The sequence below is a fragment of the Neofelis nebulosa genome, chromosome 13, assembly GCF_028018385.1.
Source record: "Neofelis nebulosa isolate mNeoNeb1 chromosome 13, mNeoNeb1.pri, whole genome shotgun sequence".
NCBI lineage: Eukaryota > Metazoa > Chordata > Mammalia > Carnivora > Felidae > Neofelis > Neofelis nebulosa.
Window position 1 is genome coordinate 21,175,730 of NC_080794.1, and position 25,201 is coordinate 21,200,930.

Genomic DNA, 25,201 nt, shown 5'->3' on the forward strand with positions numbered 1-25,201 from the left:
ATAAAAGATACAATCGAACAAAAAGATAGAACAATTGTAAACATATGTGCGCTCAACCTGAGAGCATCCAAATACACAAAACAGTCCAAAACTAAAGAATTGATAGTCATCCAATAATAGTAGGGCACTTTAACACCCCAATTACATCAATGGAGAGATATTTCCATCAGAAAATCAGCAAAGAAGTAGAGATTTTGAATGACAGAGTAGATCAGATGGACTTAACCGATATATTTTAGACATTCCATCCTAAAACAGCACAATACACATTCTTTTCACGTGCACATAACATTCCCCACACTCGATATTAGGTCATAAAACAAGCCAAAACAAAATCAAACCGATTGACACCATACCATGTGTCTTTTCAGACCACAAAGCTATGAAACTAGAAGTCTACAACAAGAAAAAAAAATCTGGAAAAGGCACAAAATCATGGAAGTTAACATGCCACTAAACAAACAATGGCTCAACCAACAAATCAAAGAGAAAATTAAAAACAACATGGAAACAAATGAAAATGAAAACAGAAGAATCCAAACTTCTGTAAAGCAGGAAAACTGGTTCTAACAGGGAAGTTTATAACAATACAAGTCTGCCTCAGGCAAAAAGAAACAAACAACAACAACAAAAAAACACTGAAGTAAACTGCATAACTTTATAAAATAAAAACCAGACAAAGGACAACAAACAAAACTCACAAAGGACAGAATGAAGAAAATAATTAAAATCAAAAAAGAAACAAATGATGTAGAGATTAAAACTATGCACCCCATGCATCAAAAACGGATGAGGCAGTACGTGAAATCCCATCATACCTAGAGAGGCAGGGTGGCGATGTGAAACAGTCCAGAGCCAAGCAAGAATGGGGCAAGGCAAAAAGAACCTCCGGTGCAGAGAGACAGGGGCGAAAAGAATGAACACACTCCCTCCCAGATCCAGGTCGATGTCTATGCATAAACATCACCCCGTTCCAAGTGCGAGTGCAAACATAACTTAATTCTTGTCCTTGACCTAACCCTAACACTAACCCAAATCCCAAAACCTAAACATAACAGCTAACCCTAACCATAACCCTAATACTAAACCCTGTCCCTATCCCTACACCTAAACCCAAACCTAACCCTACCGAACTGAGAAAGTAAACAATTCCTGAACTAACCGTGACCTTGTGCCTAAAACTCTAACCCTAACCATATAACTCTAACCCTAAAACCATAACCCTAATGCTCTAACTTTACCTGCTAACCCTAAAATTATAACACCTAACACTAACCCTAACCCTAACCATAAAACTCGAACACTAACCCTAACGCTAACCGCTAATCGAATCTCCACACCCATAACCCGAACCCAAGTCCTAGACCTAGACCTCACTTTATCCCTAAACCTAACGCAAACCCTAACACTAATGCTATCAACTTACCCTAAGCCAACCATCTAACCATTACCCTAACTCTCAAACCCAAACCATAACCCTAAACCTAAGCCTAACCCAAGCCCAAAACTAATGCCTAAACCTAACACTTAACCATAACGCTAAACACTAACCATAACCCTAAACATAACCCAAATGCATAAACCTAACTCTAACCCCTAACAACAACCCTAACCATAACCCTAACACCTAACACCAAACCCAATCCCAAACCCTAACCCAACGCACACGACACACAGGAATGGTGTCACATACACACTGGTGAAGTCCCTGGTCAGAACATTAACCCTAGTTAAGAATCTTTCTAGATGGGGACCCAATTCCTATCTCTGAGGACACCACAAACAAATGGCCCAAAGCGGTACAGAATTACTCGACATGGAACATCGAACATCATCATGAAATTTCCAATGCCCGCATGGAGCAGCACAAGGGGGCTGATGAGGCCCAACTGAAGATGGCACACACACGAGGCTGATCCTGGAACACAAAGACTAAGCCTGAACAGCCCGTTCTCATGAGGCCCACACACAATCCTCTGGGGAGACCCCTACCCAGCGGAGGTTCAGCGCTTGGAGCTTCCTGGGACCTAACCCTAACCTTAACTGTGACACTCACATACCGCTCAAACTAAACCTCAACCCAACTCTAAACCTAACCCTACACATGACCCGCACCCATGCATGGACCCTCATTCAGCCCTCAGGGTGATCATGGCACTGGTGTCGCTTTGGCCCTGGCAACATCCATGGAACGAACCTTAACCTTGGCAAGAGCTTTCTCCTAATGGGGACCCAGTTCCCAAGTCTGAGGACATGACGGACATGGGGCCCAGAAGCGGAGGAGGATTACTCAGCATGGAACCTGGAATATCACAATGTCATTTCCAAAGACCAGAAGAGCTCCACAGGGGACTTCTTGAGGTCTAACCGTGGAGTGGCACTGGCACCCAAAACTCAGCCTGACTGGGAATCTCCTTAGACCCCCTCTACTCAGCCTTCTGGGGTGACAATGGCCCTACTGGGGGTATAGTGCCAGAAGCCTCCTGTGACCAAGCCCTAATCTTAACAGTGACCCACAGTATACACGTGAACCTAAACCTCACCTCATCTTTAACACTCACCCTACACCTGACTCGCACCATGCGTGTACTCTCATATCATCGATTCAGGGAGATCACAGAACTTGTGTCACTTCAGCCATGGAGATTTCCCTGGCCAAAACCCTAACTGTAGCTAAGGCTGTCTGCATATGGAGACCGAATTTCCACAGTCTGACAAGAGCAGGCACAATTGGTTGAGAAGTGGTGCAGGATAATTATGTGTGAAGTGTGGAACATCACCATGTCATTTCCAAAGCAGGGCTTCAGATGCACAGGAGGATTCCTGAGGCCTACCGAAGAGTGCGGATATAGGTGCGGGGTCGTGGAACGCAAAGACTAATGCTGACCGGTACCCTTCCTTCTGCACTCCAGTCAGCCATTCGGGGAAACAACTGCACTGCTGTAGGTTCAGGGTCTAGAATCTCCTGGGAACTAATCTCAACCATAAACAGAAACGTAACCCTAACGCTACACCTAAACCTAACACGAACTCTCACACTAACTCTAAACCAGACCCACACCCGCCCATGTGCCCTCATTTCAGCCCTCCATGGAATTCACGAGAATGGTATCGTTTCGGCCCTGGCGACGTCCCTGTACTGAACCCTAACCTTGCTAAGGCTCTCTCCCATGGAGACCCAATTCCAAAGTCTGATAACAGCACGTACATGGGTTCCAGAATCGGTGCAGAAATACTCAACATAACATGGAACATCACCATGTCATATCTGAAGCACGACTGCAGCTACAACAGAGGATTTATGAGTACTACAAGAAGAGCATTCCATACACTTGTCTAGACTTTGTACCCAAGACAAATCCTTACTGGAAACCTCCCTTGTGTACTCCACTCAACCCTTCGGGGAGACAGCTGTACGAGAGGATTCCTGAGCCCCACCAGAAGGGTGGGCCATACATTTGACTGGCCATGGAACCCAAAGACTAATCCTGACCGGCACCCTACCTTGTGTACTCCACTGAAACCTTCAGGGAGACAACTCCTCTGCTGTGGGTTCAGTACCTGGAGGCTCCTGGGACATAACCCTGACCCTAACCATAACCCTAACCATAACCCACCCTACACCTGACCCGATCTATCACACTAACTCTATACCAGACCCACAGCCGTGAATGTGCCCTCACGTCACCCTCCATGGATTCACAACACTGGTGTCACTTTGGCCCTGGCAATGTCCCTGGACCGAACCCTAACCCTAGGTAAGGCTTTCTTCCCATGGGGACCCAATTCCAAAGTCTGACAACAACACGCACACGTTCAAGAATCGGTGGAGAAATACTCGCCATGGAACGTGTAACATCACAACGTCATTTCCAAAGAGCTATGACAGCTGCACTAGAGGACTTCTTAGGCCTAACCGAAGGGTGGCCCATATAATTGTCTGGCCTTGGAACCAAAAAACTAATCCTGACAGGCACCTTCCATTGTGTACTCCACTCAGACCTTTGGGGAGACACTGCTCTGCTGTGGGGTGTCTAGAGACTCCTGGGACGTAACCCTAACCCTAAACATAACCTTAAACATAACCCTCACACTACTCCTAACCCTATCTGTAACCCTAACCCTACACTTGACCCGCACCATCGCATGTGCCCTCACTTCATCCCTCGAGGGAGATCACAAGACTGGAGTTGCTTCAGCCCTGGTGATGTCACTGGACCAAACCCTAACCCTAGCTAACCCTAGCTAAGCCTCTCTCCCCATGGGGACCCAAAACCAAGTGTGACAACACCATGCACCTGGGGTCCAGAAGCAGTGCAGGATCACTCGGCATAGAACCTGGAACAACACCACGTCCTTTCAAAGACCCGGCTGCGGCATCCCGAGAGGATTCCAGAGGCCTCACTGACCAGTGGCCCAAAGAGTTGTGTGGTCTTGGAAGCCCAAGACTAATCCTGACCAGCACCCTACCATGTGCCCTCACCTTATTACTTCGGGAAGACAACTGCACTGCTGTGGGTTCAGCGACTGGAGCATCCTGGGTCCTAACACTACCCTAAACCTAAGGCTAACCAGAACCCTCAACCGAAACTTAATCCTATCTCAAACACTAACGCTCCACTTGACCATCACCGTCGCATGGGCTCTCACTTCATCCCTGGAGGGACATCACGAGACCAGAGTCACTTCAGACCTGGTGACGTCCAGGGACAGAACCTTAACCATAGCTAAGGCTCTCTCCCCATGTGGACCCATTACCAAAGTCTGACAACACCACATGCCTGGGCTCCAGAAGCGGTGCAGGATCACTCAGGATAGAACCTGGAAGGTCCCCATGTGCTTTCGAAGGCCTGGCTATAGCTGCCTGACAGGATTCCTGACGCCTACTACACCAGTGACCCATAGAGTTGTCAGGCCTTGGAACCAAAAGAATAATCCTGACTAGCACCCTCCCTTGTACACTCAGCCCAGTGGGCAGACAACTGCACTGCTGTGCTTTCATTGCCTGGAGCCTCCTGGGACCTAATTCTAACCTTAACCGTAAACGTAATCTTAAACAGAACCCTCAACCGAAACCTAATCTTATCTTGAACTCTAACCCTACACTTGACCCGCATCATTGCTGGGCCCTCAATTCAGCCCACGAGGGAGATCACTAACCTGGAGTCACTTCGGCCCTGCCGACTTCCCTGGACCTAACCCTAACCCTGGTTAAGGCGCTAACCCCGTGGGAACCAATTCCAAAACTGACAACAGCAAACACACGGTTTCGAGATCAGTGTAGAAATACTCTACACGGAATGTAGAACATCACCACGTCATTTCCAAAGCACGACTGCAGCTGCACGAGAGGATTCCTGAGGCCTATCCAAAGTGTCTCCCATACATTTGTCTGGAATTGGAACCCAAAGACTTATCCTGACTGAACCCTCCCCGGGGACACCACTTGGCCCCTCAGGTAGACATCAGCACTGTTGTGGAATCAGTGCTTGGAGCCTCCTGGGACCTAACCCTAACTGAAACCGAAACCCTAACCATATCCCTCAACCTACACTTAACCCTATCTCTAACTCTAACCCTGTACTTCACCTGAAACTTCGCATGGGCCCTCACTCAGCCCTCTAGGAAGATCACGAAACTGGAGTAGCTTCAGCTCTGGTGACTTCCCAGGACCGACCCCTAACCCTAGCTAAGGCTCTCTCCCCATGTGGAATAAATTTCAAGTCTGACAACAGCACGCACATGAGATAAACAATCAGTGCAGAAATACTCAGCATGGAACATGGAAATTCACCATGTCATTTGCAAAGCGCGACTGCAGCTGCATGAGAGGATTCCTGAGGCCTACCTGTAGGGTGGCCAATACATTTTTCTGGCCTTGGAACCCAAAGCCTAATGTTGACCGGCACCCTCCCTTGTGTCTTCAACTCAGCCCTTCGGGGAAACATCTGCACTGCCTTGGGGTCAGTGTCTAGAGGCTCCTGAGACCTAAACCTAACAGAAACCCTAACCAGAACCCTCAGGCGAACCCAAACCCTATCTCGAACTCTAACCCTACACTTGAAGCGCACCGTCACATGGGCCCCCACTTCAGCCCTCGAGGTAGGTCACGAGACTGGTCTCATCAACACTGGCGATGTCCCTGGATCGAACCCTAACCCTAGCTAAGGCTCTTTCCCCATGGGTACCCAATACCAAAGTCTGACAACCCCAACACTTGGGGTCCTGAAGCGGTGCAGGATCACCTGGCATAGAACCTGGAACATCACTATGTTGTTTCCAAGCCCCACTGTAGCTGCCCCTGAGAATTCCTGAGGCCTACCCGACCAGTGGCCCATACAGTTGTCTGGCCTTTGAACCCAAAAATTAATCCTGACGAGCACGATCCACTGTACCCTCACTCAGCCCTTCAGGGAGACAACTGCACTGCTGTGGGGTCAGCGCTTGGATCCCCCTGGAAACTAACCCTAACCCTAACACTAGCCAGAACTCTCAACAAACCCTAACCCTATCTCAATTCAAAGCCTACTCATGACCTGCACCTTCACATGGGCCCTCACTTCAACCCTCCATGGAGATCACAAGACTGGATTCGCTTCGGCACTGGTGATGTCACTCAATCGAACCCTAAATTTAGCTAAGGTCTCTCCCCATGGGGACCCAATACCAAAGTCTGAAAACACCACGAGTCTGGGTGCATGAAGTGGTACAGAATCACTCGGCAAAAAACCTGGAACATCACCATGTCCTTTCAAAGGCCTGGCTGCAGCTGCCCAAGAGAATTCCTGAGGCATCCCTGAAGGGTGGCCCATATATTTGTCTGGACTTGGAACTCAAAGACTAATCCTGACGTGCATCCTCCCTTGTGTACTCCACTCGGCCCTTCGGGGAGACAGTTGCTCTGATGTGGGGTCAGTGCCTGGAGTCTCCTGGGACATATCCTAACCCTAACCGTAATCTTAACCCTAGCCCTCAACCTGCTCCTAACCCTATCTATCACACTAACTCTACAGCAGGCCCACAGCTGTGCATGTGCCGTCACCTCAGTCCTCCATGGAATTCATGATACTGGTGTCGTCTCAGCCCTGTCGTTGTCCCTGGTCCAAACCCTAACCATAGCTATGGCTCTCTCCCCATGGGACCCAATTCCAAAGTCTGACTACAACACGCACACGGGTTCGAAAATAGGTGCAGAAACACTTGGCATGGAACCTGAAACATCACCATGTGATTTCCAAAGCGCGAGTGTGCCTACAAGAGAGTATTTCTTAGGCCTACCTGAAGAACGTCCCATAGAGTTGTCTGGTCTTGGAACCCAAACACTAATCCTGACTGGTACCCTCCCTTGTGTACTCCACTCAGCCCTTCGTGGAGACAAGTGCTCACTGCCTGGAGCATCCTGGGTCCTAAGTCTAACCCTAACCTTAACCCTAACCATAACCCTCAACCTACACCTAACCGTCTCATTAAAAAGGACAACATCAGAATCAGAGGGCTCCCAGAAGATGAAGAGAGACACAAAGGGATAGAAGTGTTAAGTCAGCAAATCATAGCGGATATATATATTTTTTTTACCTACGAAAAGGCACAGACATTAAAGTCCAGGAAGCACAGAGGACTCTCATAAGATTCCACAAAAATCCACCAGTAAAAGGAATATCATATTGAAATTCACAAAATACTCAGGCAAGGAAAGAATCATGAATGCAGCAAGGGAAAAAAGTCCTTAACCAACAAGGGAAGACAACAAAGATCAGGTTTGCAGCAGACCTACACACAGAGGCTTGGCAGGCCAGAAAGGAGTGGCAAGATATACTCAATGTGCTGAATCAGAAAACTATGCAGCCAAGAATTCCTTATCCAGCAAGTCTGTCGTTCAAAATAGAAGGACAGATTAAAAGTTTCCCAGACAAATAAAGCTTAAAGGAGTTCGTGACCACTAAGCAATTCCTCAAGGAATTTTCAGGGGGGCTCCCTGAGGGGAGAAAAGATAAAATAAAAAGAATAAAAAAACACCAAAAGTACCAAAGACTGGATAGCACAAAAAAACACCATCACAAAATCCAACGCTACAAGACACATAATGGCAATAATCTCATATCTGTGAGTACTCACTCTGAACGTCAATGGCATAGATGCTCCAATCGAAAGACACAAGGTAACAGGGTGGGGAAAAACACAAGATCCATCTATATGCTGTTTACAAGAGACCCATATTAGACCTAAAGACACCTTCAGATTGAAAGTGAGGGGCTGCAGAACCATCTATCATACTAATGATCGCCAAAGAAAGACGGAGTAGCCTTACTCATATCAGACAATCTAGACGTCCAAATAAAGACTGTAACAAGAGATGAATAAGTGTGTTGTATCATATTGAGGGTGTCTATCCACCAAGAAGACTTAACAATTGTAAACATTTATGCTCCCAATGTGAAAGCACCCAAAGATATATATCAATTAATCACAAGTATAAAGAAGCTCATTGACAATAAAACCATAATAGTATGGGAATTCAACACCCCATTATGACAACAGAAAGATCATTTAAACAGAAAATCAACAAACAAACAATGGATTTGAGTGAGACACTGGACCAGATGGACTTAACAGTTATATTCAGAACATTTCATCCTAAAGCAGCAGAATGTACATTCTTCTCCAGGACACATGGAATGTCTGCAGAATAGATATCATACTGGAAAACAAATCAGCCCTCAACAAGTACAAAAAGTTCAAGATCATACCGTGCATATTATCAGACCACAATGCTATAAAACTCAAAATCATCCACAAGAAAAAATTTGGAAAGATAACAAACACTTGGAGACTAAAGAACATACTACTAAAGAATGAATGGTGGAATACAAGCTGGTGCAGCCACTCTGTAAACAGTATGGAGGTTCCTCAAAAAACTAAAAACAGCATTATCCTACAACCCGACAATTGCACTCCTAGGCATTTATCGAAGGGATACAGGTGTGCTGTTTTGAAGGGACACATGCACCACCCCCATGATTATAGCAGCATTATCAACAATAGCCAAAGTATGGAAAGAGCCCAAATGTCCACCAATGGAAGAGTGATAAATATAAGTGATATATATATATCACTTATATGTATATGATCTATATATATAGTGATAAATATAAGTGATATATATATATATATATCACTTATATATATGATGAAATCTTGCCATTTGCAACTACGTGGTTAGAACTGTAGGGTATTATGTTAAGTGAAATTAGAGAAAGACAAAAATCACATGACTTCACTCACATGAGGACTTTAAGAGACAAAACATATGAACATAAGGGAAGGGACACAAAAATAAAATAAAAATAGTGAGTGGGACAAAACAGAATGGACTCATAACTATGTAGGACAGAGTGTTACTGGATGGGATGTGGGAGGGGGTTTGGCTAAATGGGTAAGGGGCATAAGGAATATACTCATGAAATCATTGTTGCACTATATGCTAACTAATTTGGATGTACATTTTAAAACATAAAAAATAAAATTAAAAAAAAGGAAAGAATGGGTGAACCAAGAAGTTAAAGAGAAAATTAAAAAGTACATGGAAGCCAACGAAACGGATAACACCACACCCCTAAACCTCTGGGATTCAGCAAAGGTAGTCATAAGAGGAAGTTTATAGCAATCCAGGCCTTCCAAAAGAGGTACAAAGGTCTCAGATATACAGCCCAACTTTATACCTTAAAGAGCTGGAAAAAGAACAACAAATAAAACCAAAACCAGCAGAAGACAAGAAATGATAAAGATTACAGCAAAAATCAATGCTATCGAAACTGAAAACAAAAACAAAAACACACACAGAAAAAAAACAACAACAAATAACCCCCCCACCCACACACAAAACAGAACAGATCAATGAAACCAGAAGCTTGTTCTTTGAAATAATTAATAACATTGATAAACCACTAGCCAGTTGGATCAAAAAGAAAAAGGAAAGGACCCAAAGAAATAAAATCACAAAAGAAAGAGGAGAGGTCACAACCAACACAGCAGAAATACAAATAATAAGAGAATACTGTCAGCAAATATATGCCAATAAAATGGATAATCTGGAAGAAACAGACAAATTCCTAGAAATATATAAACTAACAAAACTGAAACAGGAAGAAATAGAAAATTTGAACAGACCCATAACCAGTAAAGACATTGAATTACTAATCAAAAATTTCCCAAGAAAAAGAGCCTAGGGCCAGATGGCTTTCCAGGGGAATTCTACCAAACATTTAAGGAAGAGTTAACACCTATGCTCTTGAAGCTGTCCCAAAAAATGAAATGGAAGGAAAACTTCCAAACATTTTCTCTGAACCCAGCATTACCTTGATTCCAAAACCAGAAAAAGACCCACTAAAAAGGAGAAGTATATACAAATTTTCATGATGAACATGGATACAAAAATCTTCCACAAGATATGAACCAACCAGATCCAACAATACATTTAAACGTTACTCACCACGACCAAGTGGGATTTATACCTGGAATGCAAATCGGGTTCAATATCCACAAAACAATCAATGTGACTTATCACATCGATAAAAGAAAGGACAAGAACCACATGATCCTCTCAATAGATGCAGAGAAAGCATTTGACAAAATACAGCATCCTTTCTTGATAAAATCCCTCAAGAACGTAGGGATAGAAGGATCACACCTCGAGATCATAAAAGGCATATATGAAAGAAAGACCCGACGCTAATATCATCCTCAAAGGGGCAACACTGAGAGCTTTCCTCCTAAGGTCAGGAACAAGACAAGGATGTCCACTCTCGCCACTGGTATTCAACATAATATTGGAAGTATTAGCCTCAGCAATCAAACAACACAAAGAAATAAAAGGCATCCAAATCGTCCAGGAGGAGCTCAACCTTTCACTCTTCATAGATGGCATGAAACGCTATGTGGAAAACCCACAATAGTCAACAAAAAACTGCTAGAAACAATACAGGAATTCAGCAAAGTGGCAGGATACAAAATCAATGCACAGAAATCAGTTGCATTCCTATGCACCAACAATGAAGCAAGAGAAAGAGGGATCAGGGAATCGATCCCATTAAAAATTGCACCAAAACCCATACAATACCTAGCAATATCTAACCAAATAGGTGACAAATCTATACACTGAAAACTACAGAAAGCTTACGAAAGAAATTGCAGATGGCAAACACACAGAAAAGACAGATATTGCATGCTCCTGGATAGGAAGAACAAATATTGTTAAAATGTCAATAGTACCCAGAACAATCTACCTAGTCAACAGAATACTTACCAAAATAATACCATCATTCTTCACAGAGCTACAACAAAGAATCCTACAATTTGTATGGAACCAGAAAAGACCCCGAATAGCCAAGGCTATCTTGAAAAAGAAAACCAAAGTAGGAGGCATCACAATCCTGGACCTCAAGCTGTATTCAAAGCAGTAATCACCAAGACAGTATGCTCTTGGCACAAGAACAGACACTCAGATGAGTGGAAGAGAATACGCACACAGAAATGGACCCAGAAACCTATGGCCAACTAATCTTTGACAAAAAGGATAGAATATCCAATGGAATAAATACAGTCTCCTCAGAAAGAGTGCTGGGAAAACTGGACAGCGACATACAGAAGAATGAGCCTGGACCACTTTCTCACACTCAAAATGGATGAAAGACACTCAAAATGGATGAAAGACCTAAATGTAACATAGGAAGCCATCAAAACCCTCGAGGAGAAAGCTGTCAGAAACCTCTTTGATGTTTGCTTCCACAACTTCTTAGTCAACAAGTCTCCAGAGGCAAGGGAAACAAAAGCAAAAATGAACGATTAGGACCTCATCAAAATAAAAAGCTTCTGCACAGTGAAGGAAACAATCAGCAAAACTAAAAGGCAACCAACAGAATGGGAGAAGATATTTGCAAACGACATATGAGATAAAGGATTAGTATACAAAATCTATAAAGAACATATCGAACTCAATACCCAAAAAACAAGTCATCCAGTGAAGAAATGAGAAAAGACATGAGCAAACACTTTCCAAGGATGACATTCAGATGGCCAAATGAAACATGAAAAAATGCTCAACATCACTGATCATCATGGAAGTACAAATCATAAACACAATGAGATAACACCTCACCCCGTGAGAATGGCTAACACTAACAACTCAGGCAACAACAGATGTTGGTGAGGAAGCGGAGAAAGAGGAACTCTTGCACTGCTGGCGGGAATGCAAACTGGCACAGTCACTCTGGAAACCAGTAGGTAGGCTCCTCACAAAATGAAAAAGAGAACTACCCTACAACCCAGCAGTTGCACTACTAGGTATTTATCCAAATGATACAGATGTGCTATTTTGAAGGGAAAGGTGAACCCCCAAGTTATAGAAGCACCATCAACAACAGCTAAAGTATAGAAAAAACCCAAATGTTCATTGATGGATGAATGGATAAAGAAGATGTGGTGTACACACACAGACACACACACACACACACACACACACACACACACACACACTAGGGTATTGCTTAGCAATCCAAAAAAATAAAATGTTGCCATTTAACCTGCATGGATGGAACTAGAGGGTATTATGTTAAGGGAATTTAGTCAGAGAAAAACAAATATTATAGGACCTCACTCATATGAGGACTTTAAGATACAAAACAGATGAATATAAGGGATGGGAAGCAAAATAATATAAAAACATGGAGGGGGACAAAAACATAAAAAAAAACCCTCTTAAATGTGGAGAATAAACAGGGTTACTGGAGGGACTGTGGGAGGGCTGATGTGCTAAATGGATAAGGGACTTTAAGTAATCTACTACTGAGATCATTGTTCCACATTATGCTAACTTGGATGTAAATTTAAAAAAAATTAACTAAAAATTAAAAAAAAAATTAAGCCAGTAAATAAAAGACATCCCAACAGAATATTGTTGAAAAGCTGTCCGTCATGAGTCCCCACTAAGATTTGTACCTAAGTGGCTTTCTTAATTTCCCTAGTTTCTCATAAATACGGACAGTGCGCTCTGACACAAATCTGGTCTTGCCCTGCCTCAAGGTGAGCAGAAAGAATATATTCACCTTTGACTTGGCTTGTTAAAAATAAAAGAGAAAAGCAAATTCATTTAAGATAAAGCAACTTTTACTCATGATGCAAAATCTGCTTGACTACTTTGGACATAATGTATTGCATTTGTTTATGGCTGACTTTGCCTAAATTAGTGAATCTATGTAAATGACCATATATTGCACATTTCGCTTAGTTGTAAACACACACACACACACACACACACACACACAAATAGCATTAAACAAAAGTGAATAGGATATAACATAAATGCAGTAAGGACATAAAAGATTAGTTTTCCTATAAAACAGAAAATAACTGCTTTGGCAACAGTTTTCCATTTGATAAAGGGAAAGATGCAAGCCTATACAAATAAATAAACAAACAGAGTTATAACTTGGGCTAAGGGCAAATTGGGATTAGCACTGTGTGAGCAAATAATGGGCACAAGGGCATAGAGAAAAAAAAAAAAAACCCGTGTAGGTAGTGACTAGGTACAACAGACAGAAACCTGTTATGGAATGGATTTGCCCCAAAAATCTATACATTGAAGTCCTAACTACCCATGGGACTGTACTTGGATACCAGATCTTGAAAGGTAAAGTGGAGGTCGAATGAGCTCATTTGCGGGGAGGGACTCTAGTCTGATAACCGGTGTCCTATAGGAAGAGGGTGGGCAACTACACACACAGAAGGAAGACCACGTGAAGACAGTGGGAAGGAGGACATCCACCAGTCATGGGGAGAGGACACCCACCCTGGCCACACCTTGATCTGAAGTGTGAGAAAATAAATAAATCAATTTCTGTTGCTTAAGCCACCCAGTCTGTGGTACATTGTGATGGCGGGCCCAGCAGAATAATACGAAATCCTAATATTTACTTGCTCAGCAAATGGTGTGTGAGCCTTTGAAGGAGTTAGGCACTGTTCGAGGGCCCTAAGGAACCAGCCCTAAACAAAGAGAGTTTGGTCTTTGGGCCCCATGGAGCCAACAATCTGGCAGGGACTGCAGGAGGCGACATCCAGCAAGCAAGAAAGAAAAACAGATGGTGCCAAGGGCCAGGAAGATAAAGAATGCAGGGAAGGGATATCGGGTGTTCAGGTCGGAGAAGGAACAGTTTTCAGTTTTACATAGAGAGCTAGCAGAGACTCCACTGAGCAGGTGATGTCAGAGCAAGGTTATGACGGAAATGAGGGAGTATGTCTTGTTGACACGTGGAAGTATATCCCCGACAGAGCGAGGCAAAGTGAGTGCAAAGACCTGATGCAGGAGTATGTGCCTGACAAGCTCAGGGAACAGGGAGGGGCCAGTGTGGCAGCAGCCCAGTAAAAAAGGGGAGGGGAATAGGAGAGGCCTACAAGGAGGTAGCAGAGTCTGGGGAGGGTAGCACCTGTGTGGTGCACAGCTGGAGTCAGGTGTCTGGAGACATGAAAAGCTGTGGGCAGTGCATAAAGACTTAGAGGCCCCAGATGCTGGCATATAGAAGCCTGAGGCTGGCTGAGATCACCCCAGAGTAAGGGCGGATGGAAAGCAGATGGGGGGCAGGAAGAAGATGAGGACCTACCAACAGAGACACTGGTGAGCAGCGGCCCAGACGGTGGGAGGAGGAGGGAAGTAATTTTTAAAGAAAGGGGGTAATCAAGTGAGACTGTAAAATGGTGCCACGTAATCCACATACTGAAGTTTGAGACTTCACTGTGACCTTCAGCGATGTGTGTCATCCATTAAAGAGATGAGAAGTAGGGATGAGTGGGAGAGGAAGCCCATTCAGACTCAGCTGACAGAGAAACAAGGGAAGTTCTGCAGGCACCGGCACGTGCACTGCTAGGCATAGGAAGACAAAGCAGGTGGTGCTGGATGGGAAGTGATTGCTCCCCGTGGGCCGGGAGAAACAGCTGCAGGTGCACAGGAAACAATAATGCTAGTATGTGCAACACGAAATATTTGTACTTGCTTAAGCTCTATCAGAGCGGATAACCATGGATAGTTAACCATGAGATAAAAATAACCTAACTGTAAAGTCAATACCAAACCAATTGTTGACCCAACACAGATAGGCAATCAAGGAAAGATGAAAGGAAGTAAAAGTAACTCAGTGAACACAAACCCCACCTGCTTACCAGTAAAATCACCTCTAGCATTTCTAGTTTTAGAGGCCCCGCCTGCCCAGGGACATTGATGAAATGGCCATGGTATCCTGACCCTGGAAAAGTAGCATAATCACTTGTTTCCTAAATAGTGACTCATTTGAATGACCACACGAGGGTTTTACTGTCTCTTCCAATCGGTGAAATGGACCTTCCCATGAAGAGGCGGGAATAGAGCAAGAAGACAAGTAGACTGATGGAGCTGCTTTAAAATGTTTTTAGCTTCACTGTTTTTTGAGAGAGACAGACAGACAGACAGAGACAGAACACACGTGGGGAAGGGGCAGACAGAGAGTGAGACACAGTATTTGAAGCAGGCTCCATGTTCAGAGTCATCAGCATAGAGGTGAAGCGAGGGTTCGAAACCACAAACTGTGAGACTATGACCTGAAGTGGGACACTTAATCCACTGAGTGGCTGAGGCAGTGCAAAATACGTCTGGCCTAAAAGAAACATCAAGGCTACATCACCGAAGAAGGGGTGCAGAAGGGGCACATGCATGATCCCCTCCCGTGCCAAGGTGTGGGAAAGAACATGAGTGACACCCCTCCATTGCAGAGACAGTGGCGCAATGGTGACCCCCTCCCTTGATGTGGGAGGGCGCATGTGTTAACCCCCTCCTGTCCAAAGGGGGGGGGGGACGCTAATGCTTGAAAACCTCTCATACCCAGGTTGGAGGAAGTACTACCTTAGCCTTACCCTACGCCTTATGTCAGTGCCAACCCTAACACTTACCTTAAGAGATGTGTGTTTCTTCAGCTGTGAAAGTGAAAGAACCATTCGTGAAATATCACATTTAATAGTGACATCACTACTCTCTCCCTAAAAGGTGGCACTGTGCATGGGTGACCATCTCACACACCAACCAGGGGCAAGGCAGGATCCTGAACCACCTCTGGTGTCAAGTGGGGGGGGAGGGGGCACATGTTTGAATGCCCTCCAATGCTGAGGGGGGTTATGTGCATGTGTGAACACCCTTCCCACTGAGGTGAGTGGGGCCAAGCATGAACATTGTCCCTTGCTGAGGGAGGGTTGTGTGCCTGTACAAATGGTCTGCCTCACAGAGCGGGGGTTATGGGCATGCCTGAACCCCCTTTGGCAAGGAAGGGGGGGCTTTGCACATGCGTGAACACCATCCTGGCGAGGGGAGCGGGGAGCATATGTCAACGCCCTCCCTGGCTGCGTTTCTTCAGCTGTGAAAGTGAAAAGAACCATTCATGAAACATCACATTCAATAGTGACATCAGTACTTCCTCCCTGAGGGGTGGCGCTGAGCATGGGTGACCGACTCACATGCTGACAGGGGGCCAGGCGAAAGCCTGAACCACCTCCTGTGCTAAGTGGGGCAGGGTGCATGCACCAACGACCTCCCTGGCTGAGGTGGTGGTTCTGTGCATGCCTGAACACCCTTCCTTGCCCAGGGGAGGGGGACGCATGTGCAAATGCCTTCCCTCATTGAGGGTAGCTGTGTGCATGCGTGAACATACACCAGTAGGGGGGGCTGTGCGCATGCCTGTACAGCCTCCTGCGGTAGTGGGCAAGGAGCATGCATGCATGCCCTCCCTCACTGATGGGGATTGTGCTCATGTGGAAACGCCCTACCTCTTGGAGCAGGAGTTTTGTGCATGTGTGAACACTCTTCCGCCAGTAGGGAGAGCTGTGCACATGTGTGAACAGCACCCAGTGGTATGGGGCGGGGCCCACGTGCGAATGGCATCCCTCCCCTAGCCGGGGTTGTTCAGAAGTGTGAACACACTTCCGCCATAACGGGGGCTGTGCACATCTATGAACACCCTCCAGCGCTGAGGGGGTAAGGTGCATAGGTCAACACCATCCCGTGCCAAAATGGGTATGGGGCAAATGCGTGAACCATTCCCTTGTTAAGGGATGCATGGCGCATATGTGAATGCCCTCTTTCATGGAGGGGTTGTTGTGCGCATGCATGAATACCGTCCCTCACTGACTGGTGGCTGTGCGCATGCATGAACACCCTCCCGGGCAGAGGGGGACGGGGCAGATGCGTGAATACTCCCCCATGCTGACGTGTCACGTCACATAGGTCAACACCTTCCCATGCCAAAGTGGGGGGATGGTGCACATGGGTGAACGCCCTTCCTCCAGCAGGGGGGCCTTACACACGTGAGAACAAACTCCCGCACTAATGGGACAGGGTGCGTGAACAAAAGCCCTCCATCGCCAAGGAGGGTTGTGCGTGAGAACACCATTCTACACGGACAGAGGGCTGTGCCCATCTGTGCCAAAGGGGGCAGGGAGTATTAGTGAAACACCTCTCGCAGAGAGGCGGAGCAAGCATGACCTAAACCTTACCCACAAGCCTAAATGTAATGCTAACCCTAACCCTTACCTTAAGTGATGCATACTTCTTCAGCTGTGAAAGTGAAAAGAATCATTGATGAAAGGTGACATTTAATAGTGGCAAGAGTACTCCCTCTCCGAGGGGTGGCACTGTTCATGGGTGACACCCTCCATTACCGAGGGGATGAGGAGCATGTGTGAACCACCTCCCATGCCGAGGGAGACAGGGCACATGTGGAAACACCCTCCCTCAACTTGGGACGGGTGGTGCAAATGTGAGAATGCGTGAACGCACTTCCAAGCTGAAGAGGATGGGGCATATGTGTGAACACCCTCCCACGCTGAAGGGGGCGGGACACATGCACGAATATTCTCCCACACTGAGGGGCGGTGCTATTGCGTGCATACACACTAGAGACAAGGGGGTGGGTGTGGAAGCATGACCTAACCCTTACCCTAACCGTTAATGGTAATGCTAACCCGAACACTTACCTTAAGAGTTGTCTGCTATTTCAGCTGTGAAATTGAAAATAACCATTCATGAAACGTCACATTTAATAATGGCATCACTATTCCCTCATTGAAAAGTGGCAATCTGTATGGGTGACCTCCTCCCAAACCAAGGTGGGGCTGTGCACATGCGTAAAAACCCTCCCTGCTGAGGTGAGCAAGACACACGCATGAACCATCTCCCATGCAGAGGTGGGGTGTGCCCATGAGTGAACACCCTCCCGACCCGACAGGTGGTCATGCACATATGTGAACAATCTGTCCCGAAGGGGGGATCTACGCATGTGTGAAAGCCCTCCCCAGCAGAAGTGGAGTGGAGGACGTGCTTCAATATTTTACCACTCTCAGGGGTTGGGGTGAAAGGGTGAACACTCTCCCTTGCTCAGGATAGTGGGGTAATGCGTGAAGTCTTCCCATGCTGAGGGGGGAGAGCAAGTATGACCTAGCCCTTATCTTAACCCCTAACTGTAATGCTAACCCTAACCCTGACCTTAAGAGATGCATGCTCCTTCAGCTGTGAAAGTGAAAACAGCCGTCCATGAAACGTCAGATTTAATAGTAGCATCACTACTCCCTTGCTGACTAGTGGTGCTGTGCACAAGTGACCCCCTCCAGCACCTGAGGGGGGAGGGCACATGCGTGAACCCCCTCCCATGCTGGGGGGCAGGTTCATGCACTTACCTGAACATCTTCCCAAGCCAAGGGGGCACTGTGCTCATGCGTGAACACCTCCTGAGCCAAGGAGGGCATGGTGCATGGACAAATGCCCTCCCTCGCCAAGGGTTGTGGTGTCCACCCATGAACACCCTCGCACACGAGATGGGTGCAGGCGCATACATCAACATCCCCCCCGCTGAAGGGAACTGGTTCCTATTGGTGAACACCCTGCCGAGATGAGGGGGGCGTGGCTCATGTGTGAATGCCCTCCCACTCCAAGGGAGGGTGCAGGCATGGCCTATCCCTTACACTAACCATGAACGGCAATCCTAACCATAACACTTACCTTAAGATATGCCTGCTTCTTCAGCTGTGAAAATGAAAAGAGCCATTCATAAAACAACACATTAAGTAGTGGCATCACTACTCCCTTGTGGAGGGGAGACAGGCTGCATGCCTGAACACCCTTCCACAAGGAGGGTGGCGGGGGTCAGGTGTGACCTTCCTCCCTTGCCAAAACGGGGGGGGTGCAAGCATGACCTAACCCTTACCCTAATCATCAGGGTAATCCAAACCCAAACCCTCATCATAAGAGATGCTGCTTCTTCAGCCATGAAAGTGAAAAGACTCATTCATGAAACATCAGATTTAATAGTGGCAACACTACTCCCTTGCTGTCTCTTTCAATCAGTGAAATGGACCTTCCCGTGAAGAGGCAAGAACAGGATAAGACCCTATGGAGCTTTAATTCACTGGCCTACAGAGACAACATCAATACAGTCAATAGGGACAACACATCTCCCCATGGGCCAACAATTTAGGTTGGGGTGACCTCAGAGAATATCCTCTCTGAGGGATTTAGATGTACACTTACCAGTCAAAAGTATAACCTCCCTTATTGATCCAAAGTACATAACCAACACCTTAGGTTTGATACATGTACCCTGCTAGAGTTTCCTTTTGGGGGTGGGTGATTGTTGTCTCCACATTCGGTGCAGGGTTATGAAATGGTGGTGGTGGGTGTTTTCTCCTCTTCCATAAAGAGTTCCAAGGTGACCATTTGTGGGAGCCAAGCGGTAGTTGGTCTGCCCCTGAATCCCTGTGTGCTTCGGGTTCCCTGTTGAGCATCATAGCAGCGGCCTAGTGGAAATACGAGAGATGTCAGAAGACACTCAGGTAACCAAAGGTGCGAATGAAGAACCTCCTGAAATACCATCAGAAGACTATGGGACAGCGCTACCATCCACAGTTACAGTCCAGTTTCCGAGAGCATGTGGGATGCTCTAGAGGAATGCAGTGTTACAGTGGATGAGAGGTGTCCGGCTGGTAGAAGAAATGCTGAGCATCCCCGATGCTGGCTGGGGAAATGTCGTATATGTTGTCAGCTATGCCAAAGATAACAAAAGAACAATGAATGAGACAGACGCCTTCTTCTTCAGCAATGAAAGTGAAAAGAGCCATCCAGGAAACATCGGATTGAAAATGATTTTAGGTACATCAATTTTTGAAAGACACAAAGAACACAAGTGGGGCATGGGCAGAGAGAGAGAGAGAGAGAGAGAGAGAGAGAGAGAGAGAGAGAGAGAGAGAGAGTATCTGGAGCAGGCTCCAGATTCAGAGCCATCAGCACCGAAGCTACTCAGGGCTCAAAGCAGAAACCGAGAGCCCATGAACCAAGACGAAGCGGGACGCTTAACTCAGAGACATCCAGGTGCCAAGGAAAACATCTGAATTAAAAGGACTATCACTGCTACATCGTGGATAAAGGGAAGCAGATGTGACACAATCGGGAAGCCACCCAACACCAAGGGGGATTGCACCATGCGCTAAACCTTAACTGACACCTAACATTAATCCTAAACATAAACCTTACCTTAAGAAACGCCTACTTTTTCAGTTGTGAAAGTGAAAATAGATATTCATGATTTAATACTGGCATCAGTATCAGATTTAATACTGGCATCAGTAATCCAAATCTAAGGAGTGGTGAGGCTCATGGGTGACACCATCGCACGCAGAAGGAGTGGAGGGTTGCATGTGTGAACACAACCCATGCACCAAAAAGGATTGGGTGGTACGTGAAATCCTACCATACCGAGAGAGTGTGGGGTGATGGTGTGAAAAACTCCAGAGCAAAGCTGGAATGGGCGAGGCAAGAACAACCTGCAGTGCAGAGAGACTGGGGTGATAGAAGAACACAATCCCTCAAACATGGAGGGTGGTGTCCACGCATGAACACCTTCCCGCTCAAAGTAGGGGTGCAAGCATGACCTACTCCTTGCCCAACTCCTAAACCTATCACTAAACAAAATCCCACCACCTAAACCTAACACCTAACCCTAACCATAACCCTAATGCTAAATCCTGCCGCCACCCTTCCCCTAACCATAGCCCTACCTCTAACTAACCGTAAACGTAAACATAACCCGAACTAACCCTAGCCTGACCCTAACTCTCTAACCCTAAGCCTCTAACTCTAACCCTAAAACACTCATCCTAACGCTCTAACTCTACCCGCTAAATCTAAAACTATAAACCTAAGGCCCTCTCCCCATGGGGATCCATATCGAAAGACTGATAACAGCACACACACCAGGACCAGAAACGGTTCATGAACACTCAGCATGGAATGTGGACATCACCATGTATTTCCAAACCGCAGCTGCAGCTGCACAAGAGGATTCCTGAGGCCTAACCGATGGGTGGCCCATACAGTTGTCTGGCCTTGGAACCAAAAGACTGATCCTGACCAGCACCCTCCTTTGTGTACTCCCTTCTGCCCTTCGGGGAGACAAATGCTCTGCTGTGGTTTCAGTGCGTGGAACCTCCTGGGACCTAACCCTAATGCTAACCAGGACCATATGCTAACCCTCAACCTAAACCTAACCCTATCACTCACACTAGACACATCTATCTACTCCAGACCAGATACAGTTGTCTGTCCTTAGAACCCAAAGATTAATCCTGACCCGCAGCCTCCGTTGTGCAGTCCGCTCAACCCTTCCGGGAGACAACTGCACTGCTGTGGTTCAGCGCCTGGAGACTCCTGGGACCTAACTCTAAACCTAACCGTAACCCTAACAATAACCCTCAACTTAAATCTAACATTTTCTATCACACTGGACCCACCTATCTACACCAGACCTTACAGAATTGTCCGTCTTTGGAACCCAAAGACTAATTCTGACGAGCAGCCTCCATTGTGCACTGACTCTGCCCTTCGGGGAAACAATTGCACTGCTGTGGGTACAGCGCCTGGATCCTTCTTTGACCTACCCTAACCCTAACCATAACCCTGAGCATAACCCTCAATCTCACCTGACCATATATCTCACAATACCTCTACACCAGACCCATACCAGCGCATGTGCCCTCACTTCAGCCCTCGAGGGAGATCACGAGACTGGAATCCTTTGGCCCTGGCCACATCCCTGCACTGAACCCTAACCCTAGCTAAAACTCACTCCCCATGGGTACCCAATTCCAATGTCTGACAACAGAATGCACATGGGGTCGAGAAGCAGTGCAGGATTACTCGGCATGGAACGTGGAACATCACCATGTCATTTCCAAAGCCCGGCTGCTGCTGCATAAGAGGTCCCGAGGTTTCCCCCAAAGATTGTCCAATACACTTGTCTAGCCTTGGAACCCAAAGACTAATCCGGACCGGCAGCCTCCGTTGTGCCTGAGGGCATTCCTGAGGCTTACCCGAAGAGTGCCAGAAACAGTTGTCTGGCCTGGCAACCGAAAGACTAATCCTGACCCGCAGCATTCATTGTGTACTCCAGTCCGCACTTCGGGGAGACCACTGCACTGCTGTGGGTTCAGCATCTGGAGCCTCCTGGGACTTATCCCCAACCCTAACCAGAACCCTGACCCTAGCCCTCAACCTAAACCTAAACCTATCTCTCACACTAACTCTAAACCAGACCGGTACCCTCGCAAGTTTTCTCACTTCTGCCCTCCATGAAATTCATGAGATTGGAGTCACTCTTCCCTGGTGATGTCACTGCACTGAACCCTAACCCTAGCTAAGTCTCCTTCCTCATGGCAACCCAATTCCAATGACTGACAACAGCACGCTCATGGTGTAAATCACTCGGCTTGGAACCTGGAACATCACCATGTCATTTCCAAAGCTCAGAGGGAGCTGCACAAGGGCGCTGCTGAGGCCCAACTAAGGAGTGTCCTGCACCCAAGGAGGGCCTTGACACCCTAAGACTAAGAAGGAATGGCACCATCCTTTGCACCCTCCACTCAACCCTCTAGGAGACCACTGCACTACTTAGGTTTCTGCACTTAAGCGCCTCCTGGAACCTACCCCTAACCCTCACCATGACCCTCGCTGTATTCCTCAACCAAAACCTCACCCCAATTCTAACACTAACCCTACACCTGACCTGCTACCGCGCATGGCCCTCATTCATACCCAATGGAGATAAATGGACTGTTGTTTCTTCGGCCTTGCTTATGTCCCTGGATCTACCTGTAATCCTACCTATTTCTCTATCCCGATGGGGATCCAATTCCTAATGCAGAGAATATCATGCACCTGTGGCCCAGAAGCGGTGCAGGATTACTCCTCATGGAGCATGGACCACCACCATGTCATGTCCAAATACCAGAGGGAGGTGCCAAAGTGCTTGCTGAGGCCCAAAAGTGGCCCCCATGCAAGGCTGGCACCAGTAACCAAAGACTAAACCTGACCAGCACCCTCCCATGTGCCCTCCACTGAGCCCTCCCAGACCACTGCACTGCATGGGGTTCATCATCTGGGGACTCCTTGGAGCTATCCCTCACCCTATTCATGACTCACTCCATACTCCTCAATTGGAACCTCACCCTAAGTCTAACGCTAACCCTACACATGACCCGCATCCGTGCATGAGCCCTCATTCAGCCCTCCATGGAGGTAAAGGGATTGTTGTTTCTTCAGGCTTGCTTACGTTCCGTCCCTGGATCAAACCCTTGCCCTAGCTATGGCTCATTCCCGATGGGGACCCAATTCCTGACTCGGAGAAAACCACGTACATGGGGCCCAGATGCGGTGCAGGCTTACTTGGCATGGAACGGGGAACATCAACATACCATTTCCAATGCCCAGAGGGACCTGCACAAGGGGGTTGCTGAGGACCAACCGAAGAGTGGCCCACACAAGAGGTTGGCCTTGGCACCCAAAGAATAAGCATGACCGGCACCCTCCCATGCGCCCTCCTCTTGGTCCCCCAGGGAAACAACTGCACTGCCTTGGATTCAGCACCTTGGGCCTCCTGGAACCTAGCCATAATGCCAACTATGACCCTCCCCATACTACTCAACCTATACCTCACCCCAACGCTAATGCTAACCCTACACCTGACCCTTACCCGTGCATTGGCCCTCATACAGGCCCTCATGGAGATAACAGGACCGGTTTCTCTTCAGCCCTGCTTATGTCCCTGGACAGAACCTCACCCTATCCGTGGTTCTCTCCCAATGGGTATCCAGGTCCTAATTCTGAAACACCACGCCTATAGGTCAAAACCCCTACAGTATTACTCGGTATGGAATTGGAGCATCATCATTTCGTTTCCACTTCTGGGATGGAGCTGCCTGAGGAGGTTGCTGAGACCCAAATGAATAGTGGCACACATGGGAGGCTGGCCTTGAAACACCTAGAATGTCTGAACTGAAGGCTCCCATGCAGCCACCACTCAGCCTTCCGTGGAGACCACTGCGATGCTAGGGGTTCACCACCTGGAATTTCTTGGGCCCTAACCCTAACACTAACCGTGACCCTCACCATACCCTGAACCTCAAACACATTCCTACACTAACACTAACCCTACACCTGACCCTCACCTGCACACTGGCTATCATTCATCACCCCATGGAAGTAAGTGGAATGGGGTAACTTTGGCCCTCCTTATGGCCCTGGTCTGAAACCCAACTCTATCTAAAGCTCTCTCCAGATGGTGACCCGATTATTAAGTCTGAGGATACCTCCCTTCCAGAAGAAGAGGCGGATTCCTCGGCATGGAACGTGGAATATCACCATGTAATATCCAAAGCCCAGATGTTGCTTCAGAAGCCGTTCCTGAGGCTCAACCAAAGTGTGGCCCACAAAGGAGGCTCACCCTGGCTCTCAAAGACTAAGCATGACCTACACCCTCCTATGTGCTCACCACTGAACCCTGCAGGAAGACCAGCACTGCTGGTGCTTCAGCTTCTGGAGGACCTGGGACAAAACCTAACCATTATATTGACAAGAACCATACACATCATCCTCAACCTCACCCCAACTCTAAAGGTAACGCTACACCTGACCTGCACCCCTGCATGGGTGCTCATTCAGCCCTCCATGTAGATAATGGGACTGGTGTTGCTTCGGCCCTGCTTATGTCCCTGGACCGAATCCTGACCCTAGCTATGACTCTCCCCCAAAGGGGATCCAGTTCCTAACTCTGAGAACACCATGCACATAGTGTCCAAACCCCTGCAGTAT